The following is a 19,484-nucleotide window of genomic DNA, read 5'->3' on the forward strand; positions in this document are numbered from 1 at the left end:
CAATGAAAGGTGTGTAAATAAAAGGGTGGTATGAAGCAAAGATCAATGAAGGGAGGAGAGAGAGAGAAAGACAGACAGACAGTGAGAGAGAAAGATAGAAGGGGGGAGTATATGGCATGATAAGCTGGCATGTTCATGTATGTATAGATGTACACTACTAGACATACATATATATGCCCAATATACCATATAGTTACAGGCCTATGAATTTCTGTATAAATTATATGCAGTTCTTCTGTCCTTTTTAAAATAAATATCCTACCTTATAACGGAAGCACATTCCATATTCAGTAAAACTAAGTTACAGGCAGTTAACATGGTGTAACTGAGCACTCAGAAACATCTGTATAATTTGTTATTATTAACAGGAATATTATCTCATACGTTCATAATACTTACTTCAATTTTCAATTTCAGTTTATTTCATTTTCAACAGAACAAAGTAAAGTGGTCGAAATGATTATAATTAACTTATCCAGACAAAATAAATTGAGGCATGTGCAATATATGATATAAAACAAAACAAAGTAATATACACAAACAAAATATCAAAGATCATAAAATAAAATTCTGAGAAAATGGAGGGATCCACTAAAAAGCAGTGCTTGTATTGTGTGGACCCCTCTAAATAATTATTGTAGAATTGCCTAACACTGGTTGTGAGCTTTGTGAATACTGCATACTATACTACATGTACATGTAGTATCATTCATCTTGACCAGAGCTGATTGTACATATTATTCTATCATGCAAGCTACCCTGGTTATAGTATGATATGCTTACGCATTGGTTTTGAGTGTGTGAATGCTGTGTGCGAAAGTAGCGACTTCCTTGGCAAGAATTGTCTCCATGAGGAAATGGTGAACTACCCCCTCTATTGGTAAAAAAAGTCAAGCAAGGAGCATGTGGCAATCCTTGTTCCATATGTACTGCAACTAGGTGATCCCAGGAATTGTAGTTTGTTTATAAAATGGAACAATTTTGTGTTTAAGGTTTCATCAATACCCCAACCCCTCAAGAATAGAAAACAATATTCCAGGATATGAGCACCCCCCAAAAAACTTTTTTTTCTTTAGTATAAAAAGAAAGTTAAAACAATAAACAAATAAGTCTTGAGCGAATCATATGATTTTATATTTATCTTTACCATATGCACATGCTGTCAATCATGAATCAAATCAATTCATTTTTTTCTAAATAGCATGTTCAGATTCAAATTCAGTTCGGTTTTATTAAACAATACTCATCAAAAAGTCTGAAGATTAACAATGTGAGTTTACAATGAAAAAAAATACATAACAGAGAAATAATTAAATACATAACATGCAGTGACCATTAAAGAAGAAAAAAATATATATATTATGTGTTTGAATTGTTGCCATTTTCCTATCAGATCATTCTCCCCTCCAGTGTCTACTCTATGTGTTTACATAAGAATTTTATCAGTAGCTGTGGTTATTACATCTCAAGCGTAATTACGCCGGAAGAAACTTACAGGGGAATATTTGCATTAAACAAATATACAACATTAATCAAATATGAAACAAAATCAATGCAACCTTAAGTATACAGCATGCTGTAAACGTAATATTGGCAAATTACCGGTATTAGAATAAATATGAAACAAAATCACAACACCCATACAGCGTAACACTATTGACTAACTCACTGTATTAATACAAATATGAAACAAAATCTTTTTGCCTTTAGAGGAAACCCTGGCCAAAGAAAATGCACCTACATGGATGTGGATATATGGGACTCTATATGAACATTTACTCAATAATCAAGTTGAGAGCAATCACACTTGTGACTTGTAAATTATTTCCATTTTTATTTTTTGCCTTATTGCCTATTGGTCATCACAAAGACTACGTATTTTTCCTTTCTTACTAGTATGATTTTTTTTGGGGGGGGGTGGGAGGAGGCTTAGATCATTCACATTTGTTTAAAGATAAATGCCAGTTATGGTAACAATCTCAAAATGACTTTTTACAGAATCCAATATAATGAACACCAAAGTGTCTGTTTGTATAAATAAAAAATATGTGCTAAAGAATTCTGGAAGAAATTGTGTAATTGCTGAGAAATAAGCAAAATAAGTGCGGATTCGGGCAATTCCGTCGGGTCTTTATTCCAGCAATAATAATATACACTGTCCCATGTGTGCCTATCTGTGTTGGTAATCTTCAGTGTGATCGTTTTAAGCTTAGGTTTTATGATTTCACGAAGTTCAGTTTATGTAACTGTACTAGATCTAGATCCATGATGATATTGTAATACTTAACCTTGGTTTTACAGACTACTACTTTCATTTAGCTTTAAATGTCAGACTTAGACTTTGTGTGATAACTGCCCATCGATCCACCTGCCTTTATCCCAACAATGTATTTAATGAAGCGCATAAACCCCCTTTGGTTGACTATACTTAATTTGTATGCTATTTCAGGAATGGCCTTGTGTAGCCTAGAAACAAAATGGTTTCATTTTCATTTTTGTCCATTATTATTCTTTTAGTTTGTTTATAGTGATATTTTTGTTGTTGTTGTTGGATGGAATGTTTGAGCACTTCATTGACGAGTCTGTGTTTTCCAGATGTGGAGAGTGGTTCTTGAACCTGGCAATGTTTCATGAATTTACAAAGGTGGAAATACCTGATTTATGTACTGTCACATTCTTTTTGTGTAATTTACATATATAGAATAATAGTAAAATTATCACTTTAAGAACTGTGTTTCAAATGTCCTTGTATTGGAAATAATAATGAAATACTTAAAAGCCAAACATTGCTTAACTTTTGAGGAGAGTAAATTTATTTCTTATCAATTGTTGTAAATTCTGAAATATGTAATATAATATAGAGCTGATTTATCTAGTTTCCAATTCAATGGCGCACTACATATTACCCTGGCTGTAGCTCCAGCTGCTAAAGATGCTTGTGCATTCAAGGAATTAATCCTGCCGGGTACCCAATCACCTCACCTGGGTTGAGTGCGGCACAATGTGGATAAATTTCTTGCTGAAGGAAAACACGCTGTGGCTGGGATTTGAACCCGCGTCCCTGTCATTGAAAGACGAGATTCGTAACCACTAGACCACAACGCCCCCACTTATAACTTTATTTCTTTCAAAAATCTACTTGTACATGAATAATGATATGAATTCTATATGCCTTCAAATGTTGCATGATGTACTATTTTGGGCCCTGCAACAGAAATTTGTCAGCATTCTCATGTTGAGGTTCTTATTGAAAGCTTGTCTGAGATTTATCAAATGTAGCAAATATTCATGAGTATAACTTGACCTCAGAAATGTTTATATATTCTTTAAACTTCAAGACTGTCAAATTAAAAAAAAATTGTTTAAATGGAATGTTATAACAGATGGGAGATGCCCGCATTGTTACGTGGACGAAGATAATGTACATGCTTTTGTTGAGTGTAAACTGAATAAGAGATTCTTTTCTTATTTGACAACAATAGCGAAGTTGGAATACAATGTTGACCTTCAAATAACAGAAATGCATTTCATAAAGCCCACAAAGAAACCGGACTAGATTCATTTCTTAAAATTGCTTTTTGGTGCATCTACAAATGTATACTTATAAGAAACAAAACAGGAAAAGATTGTCATGAATTTAATTTGGAATATTTGTTTGAAAAAGAAATATGTAAACATGTGATGTGACTTTGAATGTTCAATTATGTATATAATAAATGCCCATGAGGGTTTAAAAAAAAAATGAAAACCCATATTTTTTTATTGGAAATAGACATGAAATAAAATACCCAGAAAATGTACATGCAGCTCCAGATTGATGAGGCTCTATCTCTTTAATCGTTGAACGCCAAACAGGGTAGCTGCAACTCACATCTTTTTACGTCTTTTGGTCTGACATTGCCGGGGTTTGAACTCCCGACCTCCCGGTTGTAAGACGGACGCTCTGCCAACTGAGCCAACACATCAGTGATACCTTGAAGTTTTGTCTGAGGCTTACCCATTGTAGCAGCAGTTAATGAATACAATCTTGACTCCTAGATTTGTCATTTGTTCTTTGCTATAGGAGTACCTTGTCAGTAGTTGTTGAGGTCCCAGAGAGAGAATCTTCTCGTTTCTCAGCAATGCTGGATATTGCCCATGAGATGCCATAGCAACACTATAGAGAAGGTGAACAAAGGTATGTTGTATCAGTTAGAATAAATTACAACAATTTTTTTTTGTTAGCCTGCGTGTGAGCACGGTAGCTCAGACCTGGATTTTATCGTGTGAGGGATAACGTCATCCCTTCGAGCACAATACATAAAAATGGAAAAGTTAACTATTCTATTGATTGTTCTTTTAGGTGACTATGCTTCTTCGATAATGACATGTCTTACCAAAGCGAAGAAAAAAATAGAACGTGTCGTCTCATCGTGTGTCTTATCGTGTGTGCCCCACGCTTAATAGATAATCCAGCGTATTAAAAGGAATGCCCCCACGTGTCTTTCACCATGACGCACCCGGGGACACCCGCGATTCTTTTATCTTTAAAAGGTTGTGTTGGGAGCTAATTGTTCTGGCATTGTCAAGTAGGGGTAATAATCGCCTGGTAGGAGGTGCAGCATTGTCCCCCTTTTTGACTCCGCAAGAAAGGCAGTTACCCCCCAGTTGGCCCATCATACCTGGCTGGCATATCTCTCTGAAAAGAATTCCTCCGGTATGGCTCTGAGCGTTTTGAAATCAAGCTCGATGCACCAGTAATTCGGTGTTCAATAAGAGCAAATAGTTGGAGATAATGAAGGAGCTCAACACCACAAAGAGTTAAAGGGTGAACATTCAGTCAGTGAGACACATAGGAGGTGTATACCCTCTCCTGAACTTCAGGCCAAACTAGGACTCTGGGTTGGTATTCAATGCAATATTTAAAGGGGAAGTTCACCCTGAAGAAAACTTTGTTGCAAAAATAGCAGAAAAAATAGTAAAAAATATTGGTGAAGGTTTGAGGAAAATCGGTTAAAGATTAAGAAAGTTATTAGAGTTCAAAGTTTTGGATTTGTGACGTCATAAACGAGCAGCTGCCCCATGTGTTATGTAATATAAAATGCATGAATTTCAAATTTTGCATGGTTCCTGATGACTTAATTTTGTTTTCTATTCATGATCGGGTGTGAAATAATTTGTCTATTGATATACAAAAGGTACAGTGAATACCATTTTCAATTTTCTGAGAAAATGACATTTTATTGATTTTTTACCATTCGCTATGTAGGAATGCTGCTCGCATATGACGTCACAAATCAAATAATTGAAATTCTAATAACTTTTTAATTATTTGATGAATTTTTCTCAAACGTTCGGCAATATTTTTTATTATTTTTTCTGCTATTTTTACAATAAAGTTTTTGTCAGGGTGAACTTCCCCTTTAAGCCAGATTTTTTTTTTTCAATCATTTTCATTTTAAAAGACAAGTCCACCCCAGCAAAAATTTAATGTGAATAAAAAGAGAAAAATCCAAAAATTAGCATAATACTGAAAAAACTAGATCGCAGCTTACAAATGTATTATTCATGAATTACATGCTGTGCTAGGTGGATACATTCATTGCGCACTTGGCTGGTTCAGTATTTTGCTTAAAGTTGGCTTAATACAGTAAATTACCTGGAAGTCATCTGCATAAGTTTTTTTGTTTAGCCAAATGAATGCTAAGAAATTTACTAAGTCAATTAGTACTCTTTATTGAACGTCAGTTTCGTTTTGGTCTAACACCAGATAGGTGTTTATACAACACCAATTAGTATAAAAACCGCATCGGTTTGATTCCAAACTGGTGTTGTTCAATACTTCTATGGTGTGGACATAATATAGATTCCGTAATGGTGTTAAATCAACACCGGAGTTCTTGCAGTGTGCATTAAAACGATAATCTATAATTCATGCAAGAGAGTATTATCAGTAAGTAATTTTGCACCTTTATGGTGGGAAAGGTGTAATTTGGCACCTTTAAAGATTCTTTAAGCTCAGAAATGTACAATGTTGCCTTGGCATTGAAGGTGCAGATTTGAATATTTTCTTCATCAGTATCATGCAAGTGGTAATGAAAATAATATGCAAAATTTACATAGCGCTCAATCCAAATGTCACTAAGCGCTGCATACTATATAGTATTACCCCGGCTTTAGCACGGCTATCCTGATCGGACACTTGAGCATTCAAGGAATTTCTTCCTACCAGGTACCCATTTACTACACTTGGGTGGAGAGTGGCAAATGCGAGTGCCTTGCCAAAATGCAAATGCAAATGCAAGTGCCTTGCCAAAGGACGCAAGTGCTGCGGTGGGATTTGAACCCCAAACCTTGTGGTTCAAAGTCCAGAGACTTATCCACTGAGCCACAACACCTCTACAAATCTTCCCCCTGCCCCCAAACTGTAAATAAAGCATATCAAATTGTTTGTCAATATCGGGATAAATATTCTTTTTAATCAAACACCACAGCACACTGACATCTTCCCAGATCACCTTGATCAACAGAAGAGACACAAGTTGAAATATAATCCGATTATCTGTAAAAACTTCCTGAAATTCATCAATTACAATATTGCCAAAAAGCCGACCTTTGGCCTGCACGGTAGATTTATTACAGGTGCGACAAAAAAGGCAAAGGATGTGTGGGGGTGTGCACAGGAGAATCACAAATTTGTCGTCATCGTTGGCAATTCATCACAACAAGAATAGATAGCTAGGAGCCTGGAGTGGGCCAATGTAGCGGAACACTAGTAATGTCGCTTCCTGGCTTCTTTTAAACCTTATTTGTTTTATATTTTTTAGCTTGATTTAGGAGAGAAGAGCAGGTTGCTTCCCATGACTCGTACAAATGAAAAATAAATAAATTTTTAAAAAAGTAACAAAGGAAGGCAATAACCGACTAATGAAGCAAAATCATGGCAAAAAATGTGGAAGAAAGGATCAGGATTACTCCCTGGCATCACTTTTTGTCAATTTTAAGATTACGTTCTTTTGATTTTAGTGAAAAATGTGATCTCTTTGTGCATCTATTGGCACCATGGCGACATGACTGTGGAGAGCAAGTGAGAGAGAAAAGACACAAAAGCAATATGACTTAGTCTAATTGTTTTCTAAAGAGGTTATATTCTTCTTTTTCGTCTGGAGATTTTAGCAGATAAAACTGGATGTAGGTTAACATTTGCTCTGATAATCTTGTCAAATATTTTTTGAACACCCCCACCTCCAACAGTAATGATCCTCACAACGGTTAGGTTTCTGAATATCATTTTCAATTGATCTACTGCAGATTCATCCAATTGGCGGCTCGTCTATGAGCATTTGATCTATCATCAGTTCGTCCAATATTCATGTAGTCTAATGGGGCATTGCAAGAAACTTGAGATCGATTGCAAGTTAATTTCTGGTCCCTAAGTCAATCATGTCTTGCAGTTGTAACAGTAAATTTTGCTGGGTCTATCTATTTTAGTCTTTACTCTTACATTTGGCTTTCCATACTTTATTGTTTACATTCAACTTATTTATTTCCATTCCTACTCATCTCATCCTTCTTTCCATCCTCTCAATCCACATACACTGTCATGATCTCATCTTTCATTCCATCTCCACAATACATCCCACCGCTGCCACGATGTTACACAGTTAACTGCAAATTAGTGATTGATTGCTTATTTGTTCCTTGAAACAAAAAGTTTAATCTGATTTGCAAACATTTATCAGTTGTAAAATTGCAACAGAATATTTGCAATTGATTGCAAATATTTTCTTGCAACACCCCCTACTGAAGGTACAGTGAAACCATTTTCATTTTTATGAGAAAATGACATTGCATTCATTTTTGACGATACGATATGTAGGAGAGCTGCTCGCATATGACGTCTAAATAAAATAATTGAAATCCTAATAACTTTATTCTTTGATGGATTTTCCTCAAACCTTCGCCAATATTTTTTCATCATTTTTTTCTGCTATTTTTACAATAAAGTTTTCTTCAGGGTGAACTTCCCCTCTGACAAGTTCAAGAGTCAGACTTTGCTGTGTGCTTGAAATCAACTACAATAGTTTGTATACTAGTATTCTTCCCTAACAGTGTAACAATTTGACTTCAAACCCACTGGAAACTCTGTCTCGTGCTCCCCGATTCCAATTTCCTGGACAGCGACCATTTGGTAATAGCTTCCTCTCCGAACAATACCCGTAAAAATGCTTAACCGATCCATCTTATTCATTTCTATTGTGTACCTGTTCATTAAAGAGAAATTCCAGTAGTTGCAGTAAACACTGTTTTCATGAGAAAGTCTGTAAAACCAGGCTTAATTGTCAGAATATAATTGAGGATCTAGATCTGGTATAGTTACATAAACTGAACTTTGTGAAATCTTGAAATCTACGCTGAAAAATTTTCACACTGAAGATCACCAACACAGATAGGCACACATGGGACAGTGTATTAATATTGCTGGAATAAAGACCCAACGGAAGTGACCGAATCTGCGCTTATTTTGCTTATTTCTCAGCAATTACACAATTTCTTCAAGAATCCTCTGGCACGTGCGTTTCATTTATACAAACAGACACTTTGGTGGTCATTTCATTGGATTCTGTACGAATTCATTTTGATATCGTTACCAAAACTAGCATTTACCTTTAAGCCAATGTCCTTACCTTTCCCATTCTCTTTTGTCATTCATAAAGCTGGGGCTAATGTGATGTCGAGATGAGATATGATTCTACCTTTTTTGACGCTACATTGAGGTTTTCTTTACATTTTGGGGGGTGCTGTTGGTACGGCGTATGAAAGAGTTATTCGCTTTAGTGGGCATTTAACCACATTCTTTAGGTTTAGCCGAGTCAGAGTCAGTGATTTTCTATGGCGGGCGATGTACCCCGAAGGCCGGATGAATATTCGACAGCAGTACTTGGCGACAGGTTGATTTGGTAGATAGGAGGGGGCGATGTCAGGGAGGGGAGGGCCTGCAGACTTAGCTTGGATATTCCTTTTTTTGAAGGAGATGGGGGGGGGGGCTATGCAGAAAGGGGCTTTTATTGTAAGGAGGGGGCAATTCGGATGAAAATTACTTTATGCTGAGGAAGGGGTGACGTTGCCGGGAGGTGAGGCAGTGGGGGCCTCTCAAATTAAAATCCATTTTGATCGAGGGAGGGGAGGGACTATGCCAAAAGGGGTATTGCAAAGGAGGGAAGGGGCCAGACTGAAAAAGTTAAGGGAGGGGCAGGACTATATAAAAAGGGTCATTGCCACAAACGGGGGGGGGGTGGTGAGGGAGGTCATTCAGATGAAAATCTATTTTGATTTAGGGAGGGGGTTGGACTATGTAGAAAGGGGAGCTCCCAGGGAAGGGAGGGGACAACTCTGATGAAAATTGATTTTGGCGGGGGGGGGGGTGGACTCCAGCTAAGCAGCGTGAGGTATTGCCACGGATGGGAGATAAGGGGGCCACTCAAGAGAAAATTCTTTATGGTTGAGGAAGGGGGACTGCAGAAAGTGGCATTGCAATTGAGGGGAGGGGGCCGCCCAAATTAAAATCATTAATTATTTTGACTGAGGTAAGGGGGTGATGATGTAAGCAAATGATATTTGGTGAAGCCCGGGGGGGGGGGGGGGAGGATGGGAATGTATACTGTATAGTTAGGTTATCTATAAAGTCATCTTTGCTTGGGCTTGTTATACAGTTAGGCTCAAATTTAATTCTGCTATTCATAAATGCTGTAGCACTAATTGCTTCAATGAACACAGTTGAGACTGACGTTAACCATCAAGGCTCTATGCATTCAATATAAAGGAGAAAGACAGTATAGTTGCAGCAAACAATTATTTCATGAATAAATCTTTTAAATTAAGGTTAATTGTCAAAATGTTATACCTCTAGATCATGTATATTAATGTAATCAATGTAATTATCAATTTTGAGCTAAGATTTCATGATTTTAAAAAGATAAGTATCTTTGTAAAATATTGCTTCTAAAACGACCCACCATTTGATGGAATTCTGTGCTTATTTTGCCCATTTCTCAGCAATTGCGAATTTCCTTCCAGAATTTTTTTACACATTTATACATGCAAACACTTGGTGGTAATTTAATTGAATCCTGTTCGAACTCATTTTGAGATCATTACCACAACCGGTATTCATCTTTAACAAGACACCAAAATATCAATTATGATTTTTTTTTTCCATCTTCACCGTTTATACCTCTTTTCAAGCCCATCCACTGCATATCACAGATCAGTGAGTTTGACCTATGAACTAGAGGTCGATTTGAGCAAGTATCATTCTGATCAAATCACCCCCTGCCTCCCCCCCCAGGTTGCTAGGTTGCAAATGTTTTTAAAATTGAATCCAACCCAAATAGAAAATTGTTTCTAGAGGAAAAAGAAAAATCAGACAAGTTGATAGGTGGAAGTTTGAACAATATCGGACAAACAACTAGAAAGAAAGTTTAGAATTTTTTAAAGTTGTAAGTATTGGTAATCACTATGCACATGGAGGCTTCAAATTGGCTACATATGTGATGACATAGTGATGTAAGGCAAGGACTACTCTTCCATGTACTCCAATACATAAAATTGCCAAAATGTCATTTTATCCGAAAGTTTTACTTCAAATTTTATTTTTCTTTCATGAGGACATGAAACAATATAACAACCTGGGTTATATTTAGATTTCTGCTCCAGGGGAATAGGTAAATAGGAGGGAACCAGAAATCCCTGATAATTAAGTACATGGCCTGTGGCAAAGTTGTCCTTGCCCTTTGTCATAATTTACTAACTCAGTTGCCAATTTGAAATCTACATAGTCTTATGGATCTAAATTTTAAAACAGCCATAACTTTCTTATTGCTTGTCCGATTTCTTTCAAACTTTCACCATTCTGTCTTATTTTCCTCCATTCCAACACAACATTTCATGACCAAGGCTGGTTTTGCCATAGAAATGACCAAAACAATTGCCTTATAGATTCCCAATAATTTGTTTACAATTTGCCATTATCTTTTTTTGTTGATGGAAATTTTTCAAACCTTATTTTGCAAAAGGTTGCAGGAGGGGCGGTTGGATATTTTTAAAAAATTCTTTCTATTGTATGAATATTTAAGGAAATTTAAAAACCACCAAAATATGTTAGCGTGAGAAAATGGTTACAGACATAAACATTTCGAACAAAGTGAGGAATTTTTGGGCAAAGTGCAAGAAGAATGCGCCGAATGAAAACACATTACTTCAAAGTCACGCAATGAGTCTGCAGACAGAAGGATGAAACATGTTCCATGCAAACATCAGCAAAATGGACAAAAGATGAACTTCAAAAAGGTGATGGTAATTAAAGAAAAATGAGGTAACTCTCGGATAAATCCTGCAGAATGTGTGAAGATGATACATCAAATTTGAAGAGTAAATATTTTTCAGGAGGGCGTATCTGCCTGTCTGGCTCAGTCTGTCAAGCGTCTGCCTGTCGAACCAAAGATCGTGGGTTCGAGTCCATCCGGGGCGGATGACTGAAGCCAGTGCGTTGTGTGTAAACACATCCCTGTTCCGTAGATGCAGGCTATGTTACAGTGGAAAACACTGTCCCTTGGATAGGATGTTAAATGGAGGCCCCTTATAGAGGAGAGTCATTACCTTTGCACGTTAAGAACCCACTGCACTATTCGTATAAGAGTAAGGGGGAAACCTGGTGTAGTGGTCCACCTTCACTCCCCCAATCAGTTATATCGGGAGGAGAGACCTGCGTGTCTCAGTGATTCAGTTCGCTTTACGCCTTCCAGGCACAGGTGACACCAAACAAACAATAATAAGTAATGATATAAATGAGGGGACAAAGTTTATCTGGGGACAGTATTGATTAAATCATTCTAAGAATTCTGTCCGAAGGCGGAGATGCGCAGCTAGGGAGGGAAGGGTTCACAATGGAGGGGGCTTGAGAAGGAATATGGGATATTGGAAGCAAGAAAGATTACCCAGGGGGCTAATGGCTGAGAGTCCTTACCGAAGGGTACTGGCATACTGACTGGGAATCGCATGCGGGTCACCGTATTGCAAGACTCCTGCTCTGCTGGCTGAGCTACATGACTGTTTACTGTAGAAGAGTGGTGTAGGCCTATACTACATAAAAAAAGTTTTTTTTCATGTCATTACTACAATCAGAGGAACCAGGGGCGGATCCAGAATTTTACAAAAGGGGGTGCATATTTTTCTGAGGAAAATTTTGACATGCCCCCAAAAAGTTTTCAATCACAAATTAAGGATATTTTGTACACAAAAAAATTGACAAGCCCCTCCCCCCCCCAAAAAAAGGAAAAAAGGTCTTCAGTTTCAAAATGGGGGGCACACCTAACTTTTAATGGCATTTTTACATTATAAATTTCAATTTTGCTTCTCACAGGTTGCATGTGCCCCCCCCCTGGATCCGCACCTGAGAGGAACCACTTAATATTCAAGATAGAATTAGATATGATGCTAGCAGCTGGCTCAAATTTGTAGATCTATACTTTAATTAATGAGGCAATTAAAGCATAAACAGCATTTAAATTAACTGAAGAACCTGTTAACATGATACACCTAACAGTTATGCCACACAAACAAATAATTTGGATGAATGCTGACTAGATAGGGACAAGGCTGATTCAGCAATAGGGGTTGAAAAAACAGTAATTTGTTTTGTTTACAAATAATAATGGGGAGAAAAGTTCCAATTTTAGCATTTCCTGTCTTTTCAAATCGCAATGAATCATTTTCAAATGATTCGAGTGATTTCCCATCCAAGCACAAAACAGGGGAGAAAAAAGAAGAGATGAAATATTGAAAGGAGAGACATTACTTACTGGTATGCAGTGAATAGCAATTTGGAATGGCATTGACTTGAATGCCTATTATGCCAGTGATAAAAATAGCAGGGGGGTTTTCACAAAGATAGAAGTGTGACCTAAAGTTGGTCATAAATTCCCAGATTAAGTTAAGAGCGACTTTAAGAATGACTGGTGATCCTTTCTTATGGTAAATGAATTGCACCATTAAATGTTCATTGGTGATTACTTAGCGGGTAAGAAAGGTTCACCCGTCGTTCTTAAAGTTGCTCTTAACTTACAAACAGCTTTATGAAAAGGCCCCCTGGATGATGTCTGTGTATATTAATTAATCAGTAAGGTTGCACATTAGATATCATGTGCACGACAGTATACAAATAGTTAATAGGCATGAGTGCGATGGTGCCAGATTTCGCATGAGGCGAAAGAAAGATGCTCTATTCAATGAGGCGTTATTGCACGAATAAGAATATTCGCTATTTGTGTTGTACAACGCCTCAGAGTTTAGTGAAAATATTTTTTAAAAAACAAGGGTATTTCCGTGTAGTACTTTATGATAAGGGAGCAAATATATTGAAAATGAAAAGCAATATCCCACAAGCGCACATGACCGCAGACAGCATTGCGCATTTACCTTCATTTTTACTAAGCGCAATGAATTATTGAATCGTATTGTGACGTCACCTAAAGCCGTGCAATAGTACATTTTGGGTGGTACATCGTGTGTGCAACGTTACGAATGTTTGACATTCAGTCTCCCAACAAGCTAAGTAGACGTAGTACAATAGTTAGGCATGACTTTAAGTAACACTTATTGCTTTGTGAACCCCCCCCCCCCCAAAAAAAATGTTGGATGCTTTGTATTTATGAACATTTATTCAAGTCTGGTGTAATTTGAGTTCTGAGTGAATTGCTTGACTTTGTAAGATCAAAGTTGGAATGTGATACGTAGTCGGTCGGAGCGGTGTTAGATTCAGCCAATAGTAGATCCATGGTTGGAGGGTGGGGTGGTAAGAGGGGGGGGGGGGGGGTGTAAATTGGCTTGAAAATTAGAGATTAGATAGAAAAAGACAATAAATTTTAGAATTAAGGTGGCCAGTTGTTGTTTTGACATGGGCTTCAGGAGACATGTTCATTCATAATGAGTGTGAAAATATAGGTTTTGTAGAAGAGGAAGGAAATAGGAGGGGGAGAAGAAGTCGAATAAGAAAATAATAAGCAAAAGAAAAATATTAATAATAGTTACATTTATATAGTGCTTACTATACTTTGTTTTTAAGCACTTTACATCGCAATTACTATTACCCCGGTCATCGGATCCTGGCATGCCAGTACACAACGTATGCACTTTCTCGATTACTAGGCATACTACATGGGCTTTTGCATCCTACGGGGTACCCATTTAACACCTGGGTGGAGAGTGGCAAAGTGTGGATTGACGCTTTGCCGTGGTGAGATTCGAACATACGACCCTCTGATTGCAAGGCGAGAGTCCGAACCACTACACCACAATGCTTCCACAAATGAGAATAAGATCTATATGTAACTAATGCATCGTCTTGATGTACTAGTCATTGGTAGTTGTAAAGGACTACGCCCTCTTACTTCATATCTTATGAAGATGGTTGCAGGAATTTCCATTGGAGTGAGAGAGAGAGAGAGAGAGAGGGGAGCAAGAGGGGGGTGGGGAAGGGGAGGGGGAGAAGGAAAGGTTCACTTCCCTTTGCATAAAGTATGACACATGTTTCACCTTTCCTTGAATTATACTGGTACTTAAGTTTAGTTTCTATTTTATCCTATTATATTTTGACATGGTCTTCAGCAGAGACCTCCATTCACGATGAGTGTGTAAGTATAGTAAATGAAGAAGAGGAAGAAAAAAAGGAAAACAAGTTCTCAGAAAAAGAAGGAAAAAGGAGGAGGGAGAGAAGAAGTTGAATAAGAAAATAATATAGCAAAGGAAAAATGAGAATAAGATCTAACGTAACTAATGCATCGTCTGGATGAACTAGTCAGTGGAATTTGTGGAGGACTACCCCCCTTAACTTCACATCTTATGAAGATGTATTACTTTGCATTGGAGAGAGAGAGAAGTGGGGTGGGGTCGGGAAGGGAAAGGTTCACTTCCCTTTGCATAAAGCATGACACATATTTCACCTCTTCCTGAATTATACTGGTAGTTATGTTTAATTTTTACTTACTCCTATTGAATCATTGAATATGTGATATGTCAATTAAACTCTCCATTAAACTCTCCGAAGGTCACAATAGTGCCCCATATTTACATTAATGATGTCATTAGATCTAGGGCAAATCGTATGGGGTTCAGTAACTTGCATCCTCAAATTTGAAAAAGTTGCATAAAATAAGGAATAAGTTTATCAAAGGCTGTATTGTTGAACAATAGCTCTTAAAGATGAGTGAAATTCGCTCGAAAACTGCTCTCACAACAATTTACTTTTCCCTCCCCATCACTAAGGATTGCTAGGTTACTTTGCCCAGAATATTTGGTGAAATTTATTTAGAAGGATCAATTCCATTTGTCAACTTCCAAGCCCGGACATCAAATTCAGTTTGCATATTCACTGTGGTAGAGCACTCCCCACTCCCAGGGGAGGATCAGAACATTGTCATTGTCATTGGCATTAGCAAAACTAAACATGTTACATTAACTTTTCATCCTACTATTCAATCTGAATTGAAATCATCACATTCGCTTGGCTTATCAACAGTGCAAAACCCATTCTCCACTCCCAGGGGAATATCGAAGGAAGGCGCTGTTGCATTTATGATATTGAACATATTATATTAGCTTTTGCATCTTACCATTTAAATTTGGATTGAGATCATCACAGTCAGTTGGCCTATCTACATTGTAAACTTTCTCCACTTCCAGGAGAATATAAAAGCAAAGTGCTGTTGCATTTACTATTTTGAACAGATTACATTAGCTTTACCGTGTAAACCTGGATAGAGACCATCAGATTTGGTTTGTCCATGTATAATATAAACACATTCTCCTCTCCCATTGGATCAGTATCAAATTAAATCGCTTTTGAATTGACTATAATTACCAAAATTACATTAGCTTTGGATCTTTTCTTACACCTGTAACTCCTGGATTGAGAGTGGCAAGTGAAACTCAATGCATTATTAGATATTGGTGTTTCAGTGGGACTTGAATACTAAATACTATATTAAAGATACCAGTCTTCTGGCCTTTTCAGACTTTATAATATACAGCAGATGTGGGGTGTTGTGACTTCTTTTAAACAATAATATGTTCCATTTATATATCACAGCTACTATAATTGCATATACTCTACTGTACTTGAAACTTGGTATCATATTATTACCCCGGCTGTAGCTGAGCGACCATATAGGCGCTAAAGCATTCAAGGAATAAATCCTACCGGGTACCCATTCACCTCACCTGGGTCAAGTGCAGCACAATGTGGGTAAATTTCTTGCTGAAGGAAAACACACCAAGGCTGGGATTTGAACCCACATTCATTTGATTGAAAGACCAGAGTCATTAGCACTAGACCACGTCGCCCCCAAGGCCCACTGAGTATTAAAAATCAACCAGCAGTCCTGCTGGATAATAACTCATCCAGCGAACTATCGCGATGATTGCATCTCCATTACAAAAAATCTTGAGATTGCTCAGATCAGGATAATTTGTTGGATCAGAAATAACCCGATTATTAGAAAACTTGGGCTGGTGCAGACAGCCCTAATGGCCATATCTAACTTTTCACAGTTATACTTCATCATTTTAAATCAAAATTTGTTCTTGCATGAGAACACGGAATGGCATATCTGAACGACCCAAAGTGCAAACAATAAAATCATACAGGTATTTCATTTTCATCCATTTTTTTTAACAAGCAAGTCATTTGAAGAATGCTTTTAAAAGCCCAACCTGCAAGCAAATAGAAAGTTAGCCTGAATAAACAAGTATTTTCCCATGACATTTGCACCACAAATCATTAAAATATGCAACCCAACTTTGTTGGGTTTGAGTGGGGATTCCCCAGAAAAATCAGTATCAAAATTCTTTCTTTGATACAAAGTGAAACTAGCTCTTTTTGACAGTTAAAGCCAATGGACCAGAGTCACTTTGAACAGTGCCAGCACAAGATTAAAACTGCTCATATATAGTTCCTGTATCCTTACCCAGGGTGCATTATTTTGATTACGTGGTCTTATAATATACAGTGTCTCACAGAAAAAAAATGAAACCAATTGTACCGCCATAAGTCTGATTGGTCATTGAAATTATGACTTTATTATGATGGATGATTAAAGAAATCCCTGTGTGGAGAGGGAAATGAATAAAAAAGGCAATTATTGATACTTCATCACATATATGATTGACAAAATGGCATACCATTGTTAAAAGTAGAGTCTCCTATTTCATCTGATGCAAGTCATATGATGCATATTGTATGCATGAGTGAGTAAAATTAATTTGAATGCCAACAAGCAATGTGGCAGATCCTTTCTGAAATTATTAAAAAAAGCAAAAAAACAAGTGCACACCTAGTTACCAACAATGCATGTAACATTTCTATTTCCTTGAATGCAGGATAAAGGAGAATTGTTGATTAAATGCCTTGCTCATGCACATAGGTGCTGCGGCCAGGGATTGAACCCCAGACTTTCCATGTATAGCCATGCGCCTTAGACCACTGGGCCGTCGCACCTCCATGTATCTGAAATCATATCATTAACCCTTTGAAGCCTGAATTATTAGGGGCGGCCATGACACACACCCTGAATTGTTTGTACCATGGACCTAGTAGGTCCATGTTTGTATATCAACCACTTTCACAAACTCCCATGATTCGAGCCCCAACGGCATCTTTCCCTTGCTCAGAGATGCCAAGTTCAAAGACCAGCTATGCGTGAGATTTTCTGTGAATCTGAGTGAGATCACAGACATTGTGTACAATGTATATGGGGATAGGCTGTGATAGTTGCGTGAGACAGAGATTTGAGGGATGAACAAGAGTCCAAAATGCTTGAGTCTCACGCATAATGCGTGAGACTTGGTAGCTCTGCTTGCTAGTACACGGACCAGCCCAGCCTGGCTGAAGTTGTTTAGCTTCTCGTAGACCTAGTCTACAGACTGAAATATCAACTTAAGTGCATGTTTTGGCTCAAAATCACTGTTTTGACGAAAGAGGGAACTGATGACATCACTCACTCACTATTTCTTTTGTATTTTATTATATGAAATATTTTCATTTTCTCATCAATGTCATGTGAAATGAAGTTTCATTCATCCCTGAACACGTGGAATTCCATTATTTTAACATTTTGTGCTTCAGGCAAGGAGGTCCTAATCGTCAAATTCGTTAAAATTGAAATATTGTAAAATTCAAACAATAAAAAACAAAAGAAATAGAGAGTGAGTGACATCATCAACTCTCTCATTTGGATGTAACTGGCTCGTTCATATAACTATTTTGTAAAAAATAAGCGAAACTTTGAAATGCCATAACTTTCTTATTTACATCCGATTTTGATGAAATTTTCAGCATTGTGCTCGTCTGATTTTTCTCTATTGATTCAAATCAACATTTTTCTGAGGTGGACTTGACCTTTAAAAATTTGTAGTAATGAGGGTTTGATATGTCTTCGATATATCCTCTTAAACCAGATCAGAACTTAATAATCTCTTTTGTGTTCCTTCGCAGGGTTCGGACAGTAACATCTTTGATCCTGCAATTGGCAACGGGGCGACATTGTTCTGGCCGAGCATGCTGGGATCCGAGGAATGTCCCAGGGAACATCGCTCTTTGAAAGTCTGAGGAATTAACCTTTTGCAAGGTGAGTTGGGTTATTTAGTTTGATGAATAATCATCATAATTACATAATAAGTCTTTTTTTCTTCATTCTTCTTTTTTGTCCTCTCTCTTTCTCTCACTCTGAGTCACACCCCCCTACCCGCTCATTCTATCCCCCGTTCACTGCATTCTCTTCTTTCTATTTTTTATCTTTATTTATGGGGGATCTTTTATCCCCCTCTTTCTATCCTGAACCTAGCTGCGGCACTTTATCCCCCTCTCTTTGACACTATTACACGTAGAGCATCATGGCCCGGCGGATTAGTCTCCGGACTTTGAAACAGAGGGTCGTGGGTTCAAATCCCAGACATTGCGTAGTTTCCTTCAGCAAGGAATTCATCCACAGTGTGCTGCACTCGACCCAGGTGAGGTAAATGGGTACCTGCAGGAAGTAATTCCTCAGCCTAGCTTGGCCAGGTAATGATAACAGCAGGGCTGGCTGGGAGAACAGTTTTCGGAACTGAAGTGGCTACCCTGGGTAAATATACCGTTGTTATTATTATTCCTGTGTCCGGTATATTTTATTGCCTGTAGGTACAGTCGTCCTCCTATCTTATACCTGTAAACTATTCTGCTTTGTCTGAAGGGTGACTCAAGTATATATGTATATATGTATTTTCATTTCTTGAAGCTGAATAATGAGACTTCCTTCCATCTCTTCATTCAGTAGACCTATACTTTGCATTTTCTGTATTTAGCGTTCTTCTTTTTTTCTTCTTTTTCTCTTTTTTTTTTACTTTTTCATTCTCATCTCCCTTATTTCTTATCATTCTACCAAAACCAGAAAGCCCTGGCTTTGATTCGTGAA

General features: G+C 37.5%; 1 long non-coding RNA gene across 3 annotated transcripts in view; it reads left to right on the forward strand.

Moving 5' to 3' along the window:
* The first annotated feature begins 2,992 nt into the window (after positions 1-2,992).
* The window catches only part of LOC121406335, a 40,206-nt gene continuing 23,714 nt past the window's right edge, over positions 2,993-19,484 (forward strand). For all 3 annotated transcript variants that reach the window (XR_005968776.1, XR_005968775.1, XR_005968774.1), the window contains exons 1-2: positions 2,993-4,177; positions 18,527-18,659. This is a non-coding gene — a long non-coding RNA (uncharacterized LOC121406335). The remainder of the gene's footprint in view (positions 4,178-18,526; positions 18,660-19,484) is intronic.

Source organism: Lytechinus variegatus, chromosome 19, assembly GCF_018143015.1.
Source record: "Lytechinus variegatus isolate NC3 chromosome 19, Lvar_3.0, whole genome shotgun sequence".
NCBI lineage: Eukaryota > Metazoa > Echinodermata > Echinoidea > Temnopleuroida > Toxopneustidae > Lytechinus > Lytechinus variegatus.